Genomic DNA, 19,679 nt, shown 5'->3' with positions numbered 1-19,679 from the left:
ATAGATGTGCCGACCAAAAATATTTTTTTAACAAATATTATTGTTTAAAACTTTAAAAAGTTTCCAAAAGGCGCCACTTTGATGAAAATGGCCAGAGGGGGAGCGGCCGCTCCCCCTGCTCCCCCCTGCGTACGCTACTGGTTAAATACTTTAATTAACACGTATCTTAGCTGCTACCCACTCGACAAATAGAATTGAAATGCATAAACAAATCATGTGTAAGTTTGATGTGAAGTGTGTTTGCTTTGATGTACATTTTAAAGTGTCGTAAATTTGATATGTTTGCTTGAGTTAAACTACGCCTACAGATGCTGATTTTGGCGCTAAAACCCACACCTACTAATGCTGATTTTGGCGCTCAATCTACGCCTGCTAATGCTGATTTTGGCGCTCAATCTACGCCTGCTAAGCGAATTATTGCGTTCTAGTTATCCTGATCAATCGAGGTCCAAACTCACACCGGAAACTGGAAAGAACAGAGACCCCTAAGATTAGCCAATGAGCAGCCAGTTGACCAATCAGAAAACGCCGGAAGCTACAGACGTAGTTTGAGTAGTGGATACATCCCTCAGAGCTCCATTCTCCCCCCCCCTCCCCGCCCCCCTCTGAAGATGATCCACCGTTCTAGTAATTTACCGCCCCCCCCCCCGCGGGTCCAGTCTAGACCAATTCGCCACTACATTAAGGACGCCATTCAAGAACTCAATTAGTTCCCTATGGTTCAGCAGTTACTAGAAAATCTCGTAGCGCTAAATGTGAAAGACATTTTTTTTTAAAGGTAAAAACGTTTTAGGTTCATAAGTTTGTCACGTGAATTGTTTTAAAAAGGATCACTATCACTCTCTGCCCGACACTATGTACGGCATTGTGTCTTTTAATTGTGCCCTTATGCGGTTTCCTGCACTCAAAGCGTCCGTTGATCTCATTGTAGACATGGCGTTACTACAAGCCATACATACCACAAAGTTTTTTTTATCTGCCCAACCCCCCCCCCCCCCCCCCCCCCCCCGGAACTGTCATTATAACCACCACTGTTGTCCAAAGTAAAGGGACAACAGTCGCGTCAAATAGAATCAGATTTTCGGACTTTAAATTTTCCCCACCAAAGTCATCCCCCCCAAAAAATAAAAACCTTTTTAAAGAGGCGTAGATGTGAGAGGGGGTGGGTAGCGGCCACATATGCACCGTGTTATCGTGTTCACCTAACTCTATCACAGTGCCGTTGTTCCCTGTAATCAGATTAAAACCTCTCTCAGGACAGTCCACCCCCTCTCCACCCCTCCCCCCATAGAAGTGTGTGTACTTTGCGTGGCTGCAACTAACCGTCAGGGAATTGGGGACATCATGGGCTGGTTGGGTGACATAATAAATTCAACAAGGAGATTCACTCACATAATAATTTCAACAGGGAGATCACTCACTACAATAATTTGATTAAAAAAGGGAGATCACTCACACAATAATTTCATCAAGAGGAGATCACACACACAATAAATTCATCAAAAGGGAGATCACTCACACAATAAATATTCATCAAACAGGGAGATCACTCACATATAAATTCATAAAAAAAGGGAGATTACTCACACAATCATTTTATAAAAAAGGGAGATCACTCACACATAAAATTCATCAAACAGGGAGATCACTCGCAAGCAGGGGCTGCAAATTCAACAAGCAGGGACATCTCACAAGGGAGAGCACGCACAAGTTCCCAACACGTAAAAAAGCCATGCTTACATAACACATAATTCAATCAGATTCATTCGATTACCCCTCTAGCTTACAACATAACATTGAATTAATCAATATTCACGCGAACAATCAGAAACATTGTTCATGGAATATTTCTGTAGCACGTTGAACCGATTAGCAAACTGCACAATTCTGATTGGAGTTTGGTGTAAACAGAGGTCGACTCCTGAGGAGATAGTGTTTAGCGATACTTATACATGATACAGTATATTAGTTATGTAAATATGGGATAGATAAACTTAAATGGGTGGACATCTGTTCACATAAAAGTTTTTTTAACTAAGCGGATAACAAACTGTAAACATTAACAAACTTTTGCGGAAACATATGTCTCAGAGGAATCCATCTTCCTTTTGTCTCTTCGATGTCTTATTCATGAAAGCTGTGTGGAGAGGTTTTAATGGCAGTTGTGTGAATGTGGTCTATGACGGCTGACATGTGGAATGTGGTTTGAAATGGCAGCTATGGGATGTTAGTTTTGATAAAACTATCACTATAATCAGCAACAAATCATAAACATATGGACGTGGTGTTTCTTATAAATCAATTAATGGTAGTACCCTGGGTCAAAACGAACTTGCTACTTAAACACACGCACACACATACACACACACAGACATATTATATTATATAATATATATTATATATATATATATATATATATATATATATATATATCTATATATATATATATATATATACAAATGCCTCTCGCAAGCACGACGCCATTGACAATGGATCAATAGAATCAGAAATGGACCGTGTAGGCAAGTGAGCGGACAAACATTTGCATACCTCCACTTTGGGAGAAGACGTTCATGGTCGTCAAGTGAGGGGGCGGGGCTGTAGCAATAAAAGATCTTACGTCTGATGGACAAGAAACAAATGGAAGCCACCCATCGATTTTGTGGACTGGTTACATCCACCGTTTTATTGATCTGATCACCTTCCCTCCCCCCCCATCTCTGTGACATCCCATTTAGCCAGGCACTAATGGAGCGAGGATGCTGGCCTTTTAATACACCTGGCCCGCACATTTTGAGAATTCGATCTGTGAGCAGCAGATTACAGCAGAGTGCAGCAGTTTACAGAATTGTGCAGGAGTGTACAAGAGTGTACCGGAAATTGTACAGAAAATGTACACCATTGTTCATCGAGATCCATCTGACTATTTTAATAACTCATCCTCGTGTATGGAGTCATCGATTTCAGCATTAATTATTTTAGCTAATTTTATTTTGACATTATACATATTATATATAATTATATATATATATATATATATATATATATATATATATATATATATATATATATATATAATATATAATATATATATATATATATATATTATATTTATATATTTTATATATATTTTAAATATATATATATATATTATATAATATATATATAATGTATAATATATATATATATATATAAACACGTATACATGTGTGTGTATATGTATACTCTCAACAATAAATAAACAAGGACAGTTTATACGGTCAGACTTAACGTTTTTTATGTAAACAATAATATTAGATGTTCTCATGGTTTGTGAGTAAATAATATCGACGGTCTATCAATTGTCACAGTCAAGTGTGTACAAAATGGTTGCTGTTCTAACAGTGTTTACAACAGCGCCAGTGTTTATCGTGTGTTGGTTGATGGTGTCAATTACCGAGGGACGTTGATGTCACGGTCATCTTGGGCGCTGTAGGTTAGCGATAGTATGGTTTATTGGGAATATTGCGACCTCTAGCAATGGACGGCCTTAATGATGCTCGGACAGTAGCCGGCAGGTAAGTTTACACACTAAAACAGGAGCAGAATAGTGAAAGCGACTGTATGACCTACATATATTACTGCAATAACAGGCCGATCAGCTTTCATTAAAAAACAAAAATACGAGTACGAAATCGGAGTATAAAATGTAAAATATATTGAGAAAATAACTTTCTATTTTCTAACCAATTTTATTAGCGTTAGGTAACAAACTTGTAAATATATACATCAATTGTTTTGGAACTTCTAATAAAATACATTTATAACATATTTTATGTCTAATGTTACCTATTCCATGTTTGATAATTTGATATCAACTTTAGTTTTACTGATTATTTTTAAAAAACGGTAGATTTCGAATCAGACACTATTATTTTTTACATGTCCAATTACTGCAGTTAAAAAATTCTATATAAAATTATTATTTTTTATGTAAAGAACATCAGAAGCATTGTAAACTTTTGACGCACATTTATTTTTTCTGTTTTTTGCTGCTGGCTGCTCGCTGATTACTTCACTAGAAATGTGATTTGTGTTCGTTGTTTTACTTAACCTATTATCATCTAAATCACGTATCTACTACATCCTCCAATGTTGTTTTCCTTCTTTTTCCTTCGTTCTTAATTCTTATGAAGGATTTCATTTCCTTTAATACAATTAAGTATTGCGTGTCAACCTGTTAATGTGTTATGCGCCAAACACGCAAATTCTGCGATTTCAGCCTGCTTTTCTTTTTAGATTTGCTTCCATGGGCCCATGTGCGTCCAAGATCAAACCACAAGGCAGTTCAGTTGTTTTTATTTTGTAATTTTCTCTCCCAGATGGTTCAGTGTTTCTTCCAGACTTTTTTTTCTCCGTGGGGGGGGGGGGGGGGAAGGGCGGACACTGTTAAGAGTTATGTATTTTCTATATAAAATTCCATTTCGTTCGGGGGGGGGGGGAGCCCGGGCTGTAAATACTTTGTTGATTCATTGTGGCTTTTTGTTAAGCAACCGCGAGTTTCACCCAGCCGATCAAGCAAATCATTACTGCTTAAATTCTTATTTTTAATTTAGCCTTTTAAGATTCCAGCAACAAAAACAGGCGCAAAAAACAGTTCTCTGTAGGCGGGAACAAAAAGGCAATTTTTTTTTCTGGCCCGTCAGACCGAAGTGATTCAGCTGCTCCATGCACAAAACGATTAGATCAATGTCTAGGCTGAGCTGGGGTGACCTGTCAACTTGAGAGGGGGGGGGGGAGGGAGGACGCGGGGTCGGTCGAGGGTAGGGTTGATTTGGGCCTGTCGCAAAGCTTAGTCAATTCAGGAAATACAAGGGGACACCCGGCAACACACGGGAACAACACAAAGGGACATTTGCAACACACTGTCAACATATGAACAAACAACGTCAACATTTAAAACAAATACCTGAATTTTAAAAAGTTAAGCACAAATTATGAAGCAACAATTTAATTTAAAAAATGCGTTGAAATAGATTTTACATTATCAACGTAAAAATCACGTTGACATTTACACCATAGGTGTCAGATATCGCAATGCGGATATTTTCATAAAAGTACAGGTCGTCATTTTAAAATTTAAAAATGCGAAGTTTTTTGACGCTGATTTTGAATTGATGACTTGCATGGCGTCAACCATTCGATCATAATATCACGTGTCAATGCTCATTAAAAATTCCGATGACGTAAGCCCCACGTGACCAGTAACAGATCCGTTGGCACTAAAGTGAAACCAATGATAGGAGGGGGGGGGGGGGGAGTATTTCCCTTGAGGGCGGCGACTCTATTGTACTGAGGGAAGAAATCTTTAATAGTAGGATCAGTATAGGAGCCCGCTAAAAGTCATATTCAACACCAGAAGTCGGGAAGTCTTTAAGATATGCAGTCAAGGCAAAAGAACTATTTTATTAAACTTTTATGAAAGGTGTATCTCATGTTTCAATATATGACCCAAGTTAGGCCAAGAAGCCACGTTTTAATCGTCGTTCTAAATCAAATGTAAACGGCTAAATCGTTTGATGGCTTTAACTTTTGGCCCTCTTCAAACGACTAGCTAAAATCCATTTAAGACAAAGGTCGAACGCTCTTAGAACGGTCATCCAAAGACCAATCTGGCCCCACTAAGATTGACCACCAAAGACCCATCTGACCCCACTAAGATGGACCACCAAAGACCCATCTGGCCCCACTAAGATGGACCACCAAAGACCCATCTGGCCCCACTAAGATGGACCACCAAAGACCCATCTGACCCCACTAAGATGGACCACCAAAGACCCATCTGACCCCACTAAGATTGACCACGAAAGACCGACGATATTAGCACGACAGGCTAAAGACAACGTTAATTATATTTGAATTTCATTCTACTTGTAAAAACCGCAGCAGGTTTTAATTGTTTGAACATTTAAATATTTAATAAAAACGGCCGCTAATTTTTTTTTTTTTAAATTTGAATATTCGATTAAAAACTGTAGATCATTTTTATTTGTATATTGTTTGAAAATTTGAATATTCTATTAAAAACTGCAAATTCAAATATATTCTGTTTCAAAACTGCAACATGTTTTTAAGAGTTTGAAAATTGGAATATTTACGGAAAACGAGGACTAGAGTTTTAAAAGTCTTTGTTTTTATTCCCGCATGTTTCCGTGAGCTCGTCAATTATTTAATGTCTTTTTTGCTCCATTGATTTAAATTGTAAGGCTAACTATTGTATACAAGCGAAGGCGAGCATTGTCTTGAAATGTTGTGTCTTTGTCCCAGATTAAATTAGAATTCTCAAAGCTTAATTTTGAAGAATTCCTTTTAGAATACGTTCTGTAAGCCTCCAAACTACGAAGTATAAACTGGCACCCAAAGACTGGCTGTTTTGACTTTTTTCTCAGCCCCTTCTCATCATTTTTGGAGATCCAGGACTGATTCAATTTTTTTCCAACTCGCTGTCTTTAGAAAGTTGGAGTTGCATTTATGATGCCCCGTGGTTATGGCTAAGATTTAATGAGAAAACATTCTTATTGGGAAATGTCAGAAATAGAATCCTCTACATTTCCCGAGATATAAATAGCAACGGGAAAATCCGATTGCCCAACAAACTAGTCCTGGTATAAAAAATTGACCACGTATCCTAACCCCCCTCCTCTCCCTAGACTACAAATATTTGCCATCGGCCATATAAAAAACCCGGGTACAATGTACGTCAAGCACGAGGGTGATGGTAATCTTTTTTATCCCACCGCCACACAATAGACCCCCCCACCCCGGACACCCCCCACCCACACACTCATGGAGATCACGTTTCAAATCAATAACCTTCATTGGTGTCGCCCCATCAGTCTTGGTTATTTGCAATGAGAATTTTCTTCCCACTTATATCAGGGGCGTTACGTCGTGATTTTGGTCACAGGAAAATTTTCTTCCCACTTATATCAGGGGCGTTACGTCGTGATTTTGGTCACAGGAAAATTTTCTTCCCACTTATATCAGGGGCGTCACGTCGTGATTTTGGTCACAGGAAAATTTTCTTCCCACTTATATCAGGGGCGTTACGTCGTGATTTTGGTCACAGGAAAATTTTCTTCCCACTTATATCAGGGGCGTTACTTCGTGATTTTGGTCACAGGCGAATTTTCTTCCCACTTATATCAGGGGCGTTACGTCGTGATTTTGGTCACAGGCGAATTTTCTTCCCACTTATATCGGGGCGTTACGTCGTGATTTTGGTCACAGGCAAATTTTTCCCATTTATATCAGGGGCGTTACGTCGTGATTTTGGTCACAGGAAAATGTTTCCCCACTTATATCAGGTGCGTTACGTCGTGATTTTGGTCACAGGCAAATTTTTCCCATTTATATCAGGGACGTTACGTCGTGATTTTGGTCACAGGCAAATTTTTTCCCACTTATATCAGGGGCGTTACGTCGTGATTTTGGTCACAGGCAAATTTTTCCCATTTATATCAGGGGCGTTACGTCGTGATTTTGGTCACAGGCAAATTTTTCCCCATTTATATCAGGGGCGTTACGTCGTGATTTTGGTCACAGGCGAAATTTCTTTCCGATTATGTCAAGGGCGTCACCTTGGTTATTAGGTCACACAGTCACACGGATCACCAAATTTTTGGTTAATCTACATGTAACGACGTTACAAGGAAAACTAGAATTACATTCCAGAGCCTTTGTTTAATCTCCACAGGAACGTTAATCTGGGGAGAGATGATTCAAATTTTAAAAAATGCCAACAGTAAAAAAAAAATGGCGGCGGGGGAATTTAAATTGTCTCAAGTGGCTTTCAATTCTGACTCAAGAAGTTCCCGATGTTTGCAGACGTACTGGTGCGGGTGGGGGGGGGGGGGGGGGATTTTGTTTTATAGTTGTAAATAGTTTGTAAAGAACAGGTTAAATAATACGACTAACCCAAATAAATGAAGACGTAGCAATTGTTTACAAGCATTTCTCCATGAACTAGTTCACTGGAAAAATTTGAATTCAGCTAAACACATTTAAATTGCCATTTGTCCTTTTTATTTGTACAAAGAACTTCTATCAGCTGGGGTCCCCCTTGGTCTGGCTACCCTGCCAGGCTTGCTAGTACCCGAGTTAGTCTAAAACTGCTGGAACACATTGGTACGCTTTTCTACAGTTAAGAATAGCTTATAATAACAGACGAACGGTTTTTGACGATGCGATGTCAAACATAGGTTTAAAAAAAATAGAAAACTTTCTGTTTTCTTTGGTTGTTTGGCTGGAGGTTTGGGTGTGGGGGGGGGGGGGGAGAAATCAACCTACTAGCACCACAAGTAGGTCGATGGTGCCTGGTACCTGAGTTAGGTCAGTGATACCTCCGTTACCTCAAATCTCACCTCAGTTACCTCTCTCCCCAGTTAACTCAAAACCCTAAACCTTAGACTAAAATTTATTTCCGTGTGTAGCCTCCCCTCTTCTGATCTCTCTGTAGCAAAAGTAATATCCAGTCAGTGCACTTCGCCCCCGCCCCTGCCCCACAACATCCGGTCAGTGCACTACACCCCTGCCCCACAACATCCAGTCAGTGCATTTCGCCCCTGCCCCACAACATCCAGTCAGTGCATTTCGCCCCTGCCCCACAACATCCAGTCAGTGCATTTCGCCCCTGCCCCACAACATCCGGTCAGTGCACTACACCCCTGCCCCACAACATCCAGTCAGTGCATTTCGCCCCTGCCCCACAACATCCAGTCAGTGCACTTCGCCCCTGCCCCACAATATCCAGTCAGTGCACTTCGCCCCTGCCCCACAACATCCAGTCAGTGCACTTCGCCTCTGCCCCACAACATCCGGTCAGTGAACACCGCCCCTGCCCCACAACATCTGGTCAGTGCATTCCACCCCTGCCCCATAACATTCGGTCAGTGCACTCCACCCCTGCCCCACAACATCCGGTCAGTGCACTCCACCCCTGCCCCACAACATCCACTCAGTGCACTACACCCCTGCCCCACAACATCCGGTCAGTGCACTCCACCCCTGCCCTGCCCCACAACATCCGGTCAGTGCACTCCATCCCTGCCCCACAACATCCGGTCAGTGCACTCCATCCCTGCCCCACAACATCCGGTCAGTGCACTCCATCCCTGCCCCACAACATCTGGTCAGTGCACTCCACCCCTGCCCCAAAACATCTGGTCAGTGCACTCCACCCCTGCCCCACAACATCCGGTCAGTGCACTCCACCCCTGCTCCACAACATCCGGTCAGTGCACTCCACCCCTGCCTTCACCCCACACAAGTACAGCCTATTGTAAGCAGATAACATTACAATCATAGAGATTGGGTTTTCTATCCTTTAAACGTAGTTATAATACCTGGAGAAGTACGTTTGAAAGCCAGAGACAAATTCAATTAGGCTGGCGCTGACGGGGGTGACTTCAATTAACAGACGAGCTTCAGAGAGTACAACTCTGGCGTCCAACAGTTTTCACTGCCCGAAGACGTATGATGTTGACATTCTCTACCCTCTCTCCCCCCCCCCCCCCCCCCCCCCATTCCCCACCCGCTCCTGGACAATGAAATAATTATGTTTTGTCTCTATCCGCGGAGCACAGGAAAACATAACTCTTCTTTTATCTTCGCGGTGGGTTACTGTTCTTCCACTAACCCAATATATCGGAATAAATAATTCAGGGGACAGAACTCACCACTGGGACGATTCATAAACAAGAAATAATTACATCGGGGGACTTATAGGATTAGACACTTTTTAATTTATTTATTACTGTAGGAGGTACTTTTTTAATAATCAGGCTTTCAGGCATAAAAGCTTATGTGGTTATGTTTAGTTAGGTTAAGTTTTTATTGGTATCACGCACTAATCATCTCTTGCTACGTCTAACCAGGTCACTGCATGAACTAAAATACTGAACAAGAGGCTGCAAAGATGATGACACGTTTCAACTCCTGTTAAAAAACGTAACAAATTGTTCTGGGAGGTGGGGCGTCCAAGACAGCTCGGTTGTTTTTCTTGGCAGTAACAGAAATAGGTAGGGGGCGATGGGACTGTAACTATTGGGAAAAGGGTGTCTCAAATATAGGGGGAGGGGATAATATTCTCGTGGGTGGTGGTTGGTGGATAGAAACCATGAACCAGATAAGGGCGCAACTAACTGACAATACAAAAATATCGGATCGGTGTCGTCGCTCACCAGTGATAATCGACTACTTAAAAAACCCACAATGAATTATTAACGATTGTTTTGCCACTAGAGAGCTTGTCATCACATAACTGGGCATGAGCGGGCCAAGCCGTATCGATCTAACGAAAAGTTTTAGAAACGATACTCCTGATGTACGGTAGCCTCTAAGACATCTTTAATGTTCTATCCTATCCTTAGTTCAATCAAATAAATGCTAGATTGGTGCACATTACAACACTACCCTCTAAGTTTAAGACAAAGTCGAAGGTGTTAGCGTTTAGGTATCATCATTAGTGATACCGTCGTTTTGGGTAAGTGGTCCTATAGACAAAGAATTCGTAAAAATCGTTCTGAAAATTATTTTGACCACTTCATTCATAATTTATGTTCGTAACCCCAACACCCCACCCCCTACACACACACAACGCTAGTTACAACTATTCCAATATGCAGCATCTCCGTCTTGTATAGTGCTAGCAATTGTGAAAGAAATGTTTCTTCTCGACTAACAATTACGTGCGTTTGTGTTCGACGTACCGCCATCTTTAATAGCAACACATTATGTGTACCCCCTCGTACCATTAAGTCTGAACTTACTTTGAAATACGATAGGAAATAATTACGTAGCATTAATCTATTTTTAGAACGCCAATAAAACAGCCTATTTTTAAAGCAGGACGTCAGATTTCCAAACAATTCTCGACGAGTTATAAAAAACTTGCATCGATAAAGAGATGCACGGATAGGTCGGGTCGGGTTAGTCTGGGAGGGTTGTCTTCGCTGATTGTGGCATTGTGGGTGGGTGTTAGGAGTTTGGTCTTGGTGGGTGGATTTTACGACTGTGGGGCTGTGGGGGTGGGGGGGTGTTATGGCTGATTAAAGTGTTGAGTGATGGATGTTATGACTGATTAAAGTGTTGTGGGGTGGATGTTATGACTGATTAAAGTGTTGTGGGATGGATGTTATGACTGATTAAAGTGTTGTGGGGTGGATGTTATGACTGATTAAAGTGTTGTGGGGTGGATGTTATGACTGATTAAAGTGTTGTGGGGTGGATGTTATGACTGATTAAAGTGTTGTGGGATGGATGTTATGACTGATTAAAGTGTTGTGGGATGGATGTTATGACTGATTAAAGTGTTGTGGGGTGGATGTTATGACTGATTAAAGTGTTGTGGGATGGATGTTATGACTGATTAAAGTGTTGTGGGATGGATGTTATGACTGATTAAAGTGTTGTGGGGGTGGATGTTATGGCTGATTAAAGTGTTGAGTGATGGATGTTATGACTGATTAAAGTGTTGTGGGGTGGATGTTATGACTGATTAAAGTGTTGTGGGATGGATGTTATGACTGATTAAAGTGTTGTGGGGTGGATGTTATGACTGATTAAAGTGTTGTGGGGTGGATGTTATGACTGATTAAAGTGTTGTGGGGTGGATGTTATGACTGATTAAAGTGTTGTGGGATGGATGTTATGACTGATTAAAGTGTTGTGGGATGGATGTTATGACTGATTAAAGTGTTGTGGGGTGGATGTTATGACTGATTAAAGTGTTGTGGGGTGGATGTTATGACTGATTAAAGTGTTGTAGGGTGGATGTTATGACTGATTAAAGTGTTGTGGGATGGGTTATGACTGATTAAAGTGTTGTGGGATGGGTTATGACTGATTAAAGTGTTGTGGGGTGGATGTTATGACTGATTAAAGTGTTGTGGGGTGGATGTTATGACTGATTAAAGTGTTGTAGGGTGGATGTTATGACTGATTAAAGTGTTGTAGGGTGGATGTTATGACTGATTAAAGTGTTGTAGGGTGGATGTTATGACTGATTAAAGTGTTGTGTGACGAATGTTATGACTGATTAAAGTGTTGTGGGGTGGATGTTATGACTGATTCAGGTTTGTGGTGAATTTTGCCAGTCTGTGCACGTCTCTAAAAGAAGTATTAAAAATGGGGGGGGGGGGGGGGAGGTGGAGATTAAATATACTTATCGGTATTTAACCCCCCCCCCCCCCCACCCCCCCCCCCAGAGAAAAAAGTCTATAAGAAACACTGGTATTATGGTATTATAGCTTTGGCTGAGTTTCAACACTTAATATTCAACAGATAATATTCAGCACACAATTCATCAACTGAGATTAAACAACCGAGATTCAAAATAAAATTTCGACAGTATAACTCCAACAGTCGATGTTGTATATTTATGTCTCGACGCTCCTCAGTTCAATATATGTCCACTTCCATAATGATCGTTCATTATGCGCATATTTCAAGCCTTTGTTTTAGGCCTCTTCGGCATTAACTCCAATCATCTCATAACATAATGGCTCGGGCGTTTTTAGACTTATAAATATTGATGCGACATTGTATCGCAGCTATCACGAAGATAATTGAATGCATAATTGTAACAATATTTAATTAGTATCGATTCATGGAGTATCCTTGCTTGTTGTATGGTATCGATTCATAGAGTAACCTAGCTTGATATATGGTATCGATTCATAGAGTAACATTGCTTGATGTATAGCATCGATTCATAGAGTAACCTTCATCATTTATGAAGAAATATTGAACTGTTCTTTTCCATTTTACTTCTTCCCATATTATCTCTACTGTGTAATTAATTAACTTTAGAACTTAATTTTTTCTTCCACATTTTAAAACGAAGCTGGTAGTAATAATCCGCTTAGCAAGTGTGTCGTTTATCGATAATAATAATCGATGCCTTGGCATTAAGCAAGTAACACTAGGGTATGTTTATCTTTGGCTACAAGCTTAAGAAGTCTAGACATAAAGTCACTAACACAAAGTCTAAAAACATAGGACTCTGTCCATGTTGTTGTGGTATTTAGTCGCGTACACAACGTTTAAATACTTGTGACAATTTTGTGTAGTTGTGGAACTTGGTATTACATTAAATCCTATTCCAGTTTTAAAATTGAAGTGTCACCCCAGAGGCAAGGATCGATCAAATTATGACCAAACCTTCAAGCACGGACTGTGTCTTTTTTTTAAGTCTAGTTCGGTGTTAGCCTAACCATCATCATCACATGACTTTAGAAGTCTACACATACAGCTACTGGCGTTTTGTTTACATTTGTTTACAACGTAATGATTTACGTTTAAATCAACGTATTTTTGACGCCATAAATTAAAATAATATGTTAGGTGTTTTGTTAGCTTATTATTTTAAAGAAATATCTGAAAATGTAATAGTGTTTGAAAAAAAAAAAATTCAGTGAAAACTTAAGACACCAGCAGTACACGTATATTTTAAAACGTGCCTTCGACCTCTCACCTATCCTGAAATATTAGCCTCAAGCGAACAATAGTTTCTGTCGACAAAGCATAGCAGCCTATCGTATTTTTAACCCCCCCCCCCCACAAACACACATAAATATACACGCACGGTCCCAGCACACACACACCCACTCGCACACATACATGTACACAAACGCGCGTGTATCAACGACGTATCCCCCCCACACACACACACAATCTCACACTAGCTCAGCTTCTCTCATACAGTGTAATGTTTCCTCCTAAATACAATCTTTCCATCTACCTCCCTGCCCCTTCCCCCATCCTTCTCCCTCCCCTATTCTATGTTGTCCATGTATCAGAGGCCTGACCACAGCTTCCTTCTCACACACCAAATCTCCCCACGAAGACAACTAATGAAAAGATTACACTAATCTTCTCAAGCCATTCACCAGGTTAAGCTTCAGTGCATCTAGAATGTAAACACAACACACCAATCCACTTACCACAGAATGTCTGCTATATCCACAGTATCCGCACAATCCACATGGACCATACACAATCTGATTTCACTTTAAAACAGCGGTTAAAACGGACTTCGTTCTACTTGACTCAGCCACTCTCTCCTTCTGTCCTTCCCTCCTCAAATCACTCTCCCTCCTGTTCGATGCGCTCACCCTCCCATCCCTCGCGCGTCATTGATCGACTCACGAATGCACGCGCCTGCCGCAGTGGTCGCACTCTGAAAATTGTTTCACATTCTCTCCTGGCTTTTTCCGGAGTCACGCTGCAGCCCCCACCCCTGCACCCCCACCCCCACGGGCTGCCTAGAGTCACGACTTTGTCTTGTTCCCTTATTATCTCCCTGTGTTGTGGACAACTCCGTCTTAGCTCCCCTTGTAGTTCGAGCTGTTTCTCCGGCCCGCCGCTTTAGAGGCACAACAGCGAGAAAAACAGCAGCCAAGTTTGAGAGGTTTGCTAAAGGCTTTTACATCTTGCCGTCATTGTTAATCATGTTCGGGGGAGGTAGAAATGCGCTTTTAGATGACAAGGCAAAATACACGCAGATTTAGAAGACAACAAGAAAAAATACACGCAGATTTAGAAGACAGCAGATTTAGAAGACAACAAGGCAATACACCTGCAGATTTAGAAGACAACAAGACAATATACCCGCAGATTTAGAACACAACAAGACAATATACACGCAGATTTAGAAGACAAGACAATATACCTGCAGATTTAGAACACAATAAGACAAATTACTCGCAGATTTGATTCAACGTCAGACTTACGGTCGTACATTTTGGACTTGTGAAGCGCAGTGATATTGTTTCAAAATTTTTAATGGAAAGTTATTGGATTCTTTTGTTCGATTCTTCTATTATCACAAAAAAACTATCAAGACACATTTCTAAAATTGATAAGTGACTTACGTTTATAAGTAAAAAACAAAAACAAAAAACAACAGTTAACATTTTTCGCTCTTATCTCTTGAGTATGGCTTTTGTTGGACCATAATATTTGGGTCCATAACGTCGAAGATACCGAGAGTTTGCTGTGTTCCTCCATGTGTCAGATCCACTACAAAAGCTGCAGGGGACCGCCGTGTTGTTACACGCCAAATTAGATACAGGGACGGCCTCTCGGGAAGATAACTCCGGCAGATAATCTCTGGCACTCTAGAACAATCTCTAGGTAACTTTAGACCGTGACCTTTCCTCGGTTTGGTAAAGGTGAACAGAAGTAAGCAGTTTGAACCAGGTGTGTGTTCGTCAATATTAGGCTGATGTGAATTACAGTTCGCTACGTTAACTTAAACAACATAGAAATCGCGGCTCTCTCGTAAAGGATCGTGCATAAAATATATAACACAAAAATAAGCCACTCAACGCACCCATTACGCTGTTTGACGTATTATAATATTTACATAGACCACCACCCCTCACAATATAAAAAACTCAGGCTTATCATAACACTGCCTTATAACAATTCTCTAGAGTCGAGTCTATACCTGCCCCACTACAGCACGTAACTCGATATTACGAAATGATACACCCTCCCTACCAACTTTTTGTTATATAATACGCAGAGTTCTTTCAGGCCTTTTCAGGTTCTTTCTGTGCCACCTCCAGAAGATGACGCATTTAGCATGACGTGATAAAGATACGTAGATCTCTGGAATTGTGTGACCAGTACAATGACCACGCCTTTACCACCTATACACAGACCTCGAGAATGTTTACTGGACAAAACTCGTGTAAAGCTGCAGGTGCAGATACAATCGTTATCACGTGACCAGCAGGTTTAGCAGGTGAGCGATTCCCTATGACCCCTTAACCCCCGTGAACCCATCTCATCAAAAAAGATCCAGACACAAGCCCACAACACCCAATTGTACACTCAACTGTAGACACAAGCCCACAACATCACATTGCACACTCAACTGAAGACACAACTCCACAACATCTCATTACACACTCAACTGCAGACACAAGTCCACAACATCTCATTACACACTCAACTGTAGACACAAGCCTACAATATCACATTGCACACTATACTGCAGACACAAGTCCACAACATCTCATTACACACTCAACTGTAGACACAAGATCTCATTACACACTCAACTGTAGACACCAGCCCGCAACATCACATTGCACACTATACTGCAGACACAAGTCCACAACATCTCATTGCACACTCAACTGTAGACACAAGATCTCATTACACACTCAACTGTAGACACAAGCCCACAACATCACAACGTACACTCAACTGTAGACACAAGCCCACAACATCACAACGTACACTCAACTGTAGACACAAGCCCACAACATCACATTGCACACTCAACTGCAGACACAAGTCCACAACATCTCATTACACACTCAACTGCAGACACAAGTCCACAACATCTCATTACACACTCAACTGTAGACACAAGCCTACAATATCACATTGCACACTATACTGCAGACACAAGTCCACAACATCTCATTACACACTCAACTGTAGACACAAGATCTCATTACACACTCAACTGTAGACACCAGCCCGCAACATCACATTGCACACTATACTGCAGACACAAGTCCACAACATCTCATTACACACTCAACTGTAGACACAAGCCTACAACATCACATTGCACACTATACTGCAGACACAAGCCCACAACATCTCATTACACACTCAACTGTAGACACAAGATCTCATTACACACTCAACTGTAGACACAAGCCCACAACATCACAACGTACACTCAACTGTAGACACAAGCCCACAACATCACAACGTACACTCAACTGTAGACACAAGCCCACAACATCACAACGTACACTCAACTGCAGACACAAGCCCACAACATCACAACGTACACTCAACTGTAGATACAAGCCCACAACATCACAACGTACACTCAACTGTAGACACAAGCCCACAACATCACAACGTACACTCAACTGCAGACACAAGCCCACAACATCACAACGTACACTCAACTGCAGACACAAGCCCACAACATCACAACGTACACTCGACTCTCAACTCCCAACCAGCTACATTTCTAATTCAATACCAGACACAACAACAACCCTTAGATTACATAACCAGACACAACAACAACCCTTAGATTACATAACCAGACACAACAACAACCCTTAGATTACATAACCAGACACAACAACAACCTTTAGATTACATAACCAGACACAACAACAACCCTTAGATTACATAACCAGACACAACAACAACCCTTAGATTACATAACCAGACACAACAACCCTTAGATTACATAACCAGACACAACAACAACCCTTAGATTACATAACCAGACACAACAACCCCTTAGATTACATAACCAGACACAACAACCCTTAGATTACATAACCAGACACAACAACAACCCTTAGATTACATAACCAGACACAACAACAACCCTTAGATTACATAACCAGACACGACAACAACCCTTAGATTACATAACCAGACACAACAACAACCCTTAGATTACATAACCAGACACAACAACAACCCTTAGATTACATAACCAAACACAACAACAACCCTTAGATTACATAACCAGACACAACAACAACCCTTTGATTAAATAACCAGACACAACAACAACCCTTAGATTAAACAACCAGACACAACAACAACCCTTAGATTACATAACACACGGTGTAACATGAACACATTATTACATACTACCAGGGCTATCAGCATCCCTGTATTATATAACTAGATCCAACATCAACATGTACTTGAAACTTCACCAAGTCTATTAGAACACCTAACCCAACAAAATCCTGGACAAACGCTCTTGTTGTTAAATCTCGTTTAATTTATTTTCAAAAAGAAAACACAATAATAGATTTGAAATATCTTATTAAAACATTGGCTGTCTGCTTCTCTAATTACTTAATTACAATTTTTACCGTGTTTATTTTATTTGATTAAAATCGATTTTTCTCAAACTGGATCTTTGTCTTGTCCCCGTGTTCTAGTTTTGTCGAACAGATCTTGTTCTCTTGTTATTTGTGTCTAACTGATTTTGTTCTCTTGTTATTTGTGTCTAACTGATCTTGTTCTCTTGTTATTTGTGTCTAACTGATCTTGTTCTCTTGTTATTTGTGTCTAACTGATCTTGTTCTTTTGTTATTTGTGTCTAACTGATCTTGTTCTCTTGTTATTTGTGTCTAACTGATCTTGTTCTCTTGTTATTTGTGTCTAACTGATCTTGTTCTCTTGTTATTTGTGTCTAACTGATCTTGTTCTCTTGTAATTTTTTTAGATTGATCTTGTTTGCATGTCATTCTTCTTTTGTCAGAATAATCCTGTTCTCGTATTATTTTTGTCAAAATAATCTTTTATTTCTTCATATTATTCTATTTTTGTCATGTTGGAAACGATGATAGTCTCCTTCTATTATTCTCATTTGATTATTAAAGTGGAAAGTGGAATCGTATTTACTAATTATACACAGTCGCGTATTCATACCTGTGCTCATTTTGTTCATAACCATGTCACCTATTGTCATTAGTGATGTCATCTCTATATTTATTGTTAAGATGTTCCTCAACTTGTCATTTCTTGTCATTTGGTACCTCATCTCATGTCGTCTGTTATGAAACATTATGAAACATTATGTCATCTGTCCCCTCTATATTGGACATAGGGTTGATTCGAATAGTCATCAGTGAAAGTCAACCTCAACAGAAATTTGCAATGCCCATCATATAAATTTTTTTATATTATGACGATGAACGACTTTGTCACAATTTTTAGTAATCTGTTTCTAAATTGCCACATGACAACGTTTAATGAGGAGTGTATTGATTACTTTTAATTAATTAAAATCTGCTCCCAGTAATGTTGTACGCTGCCGGGCTGTGTGTGTGCCCCCCCGTCCCCGTCCCCATTCATTCACGACCCTCCCACGCACCCACATTTACTCCCCGCCTTAGGTTCCGTTTTAATGGGATTAATTTCTATTTCAATGCTCGCTTTTTACAAGAACTATTACATTAAGAAGACGTGGGAATCAAAATGTGCGGGTGGGTGTCTTTGTTTCGTAACGTTTTTTTTTCCACTGTAGTTAAAATTTTATATTACCCAGTTTTAAAATTTTTATGAGTTTTTGTTTTCCTGGGCTTGGTGACGCAGGAGCGTGGGAGGTGTGTTAGTGTGGGGGAGATGTGTAAGTGTGGGGGAGATGTGTAAGTGTGGGGGAGGTGTGTTAGTGTGGGGGAGGTGTGTTAGTGTGGGGGAGGTGTGTTAGTGTGGGGGAGTTGTGTTAGTGTGGGGGAGGTGTGTTAGTGTGGGGGAGGTGTGTTAGTGTGGGGGAGTTGTGTTAGTGTGGGGGAGGTGTGTTAGTGTGGGGGAGGTGTGTTAGTGTGGGGGAGGTGTGTTAGTGTGGGGGAGGTGTGTTAGTGTGGGGGAGGTGTGTTAGTGTGGGGGAGGTGTGTTAGTGTGGGGGGTGTGTTAGTGTGGGAGAGATGTGTTAGTGTGGGGGAGGTGTGTTAGTGTGGGGGAGGTGTGTTAGTTTGGGGGAGGTGTGTTAGTGTGGGGGAGGTGTGTTAGTGTGGGGGAGGTGTGTTAGTGTGGGGGAGGTGTGTTAGTGTGTGGGAGGTGTGTTAGTGTGGGGGAGGTGTGTTAGTGTGGGGGAGGTGTGTTAGTGTGGGGGAAGTGTGTTA

At 40.8% G+C, this 19,679-nt stretch overlaps 1 protein-coding gene across 2 annotated transcripts in view; it reads right to left on the bottom strand.

Moving 5' to 3' along the window:
- The window catches only part of LOC131936974 (uncharacterized), an 86,656-nt gene extending 72,537 nt beyond the window's left edge, over positions 1-14,119 (bottom strand). For both annotated transcript variants that reach the window (XM_059294119.1, XM_059294120.1), the window contains exon 1: positions 13,983-14,119. The gene's annotated coding sequence lies outside the window, so the exon portion shown is untranslated. The remainder of the gene's footprint in view (positions 1-13,982) is intronic.
- Between the last annotated feature and the right edge of the window lie 5,560 nt (positions 14,120-19,679).

This window comes from Physella acuta, unplaced genomic scaffold, assembly GCF_028476545.2.
Source record: "Physella acuta isolate Inbredline_101_S28 unplaced genomic scaffold, ASM2847654v3 ptg000197l, whole genome shotgun sequence".
Classification (NCBI taxonomy): Eukaryota; Metazoa; Mollusca; class Gastropoda; family Physidae; genus Physella; species Physella acuta.
The sequence above is the reverse complement of the archived record's forward strand: the minus strand, read 5'-3'. Positions and strand labels throughout refer to the sequence as shown.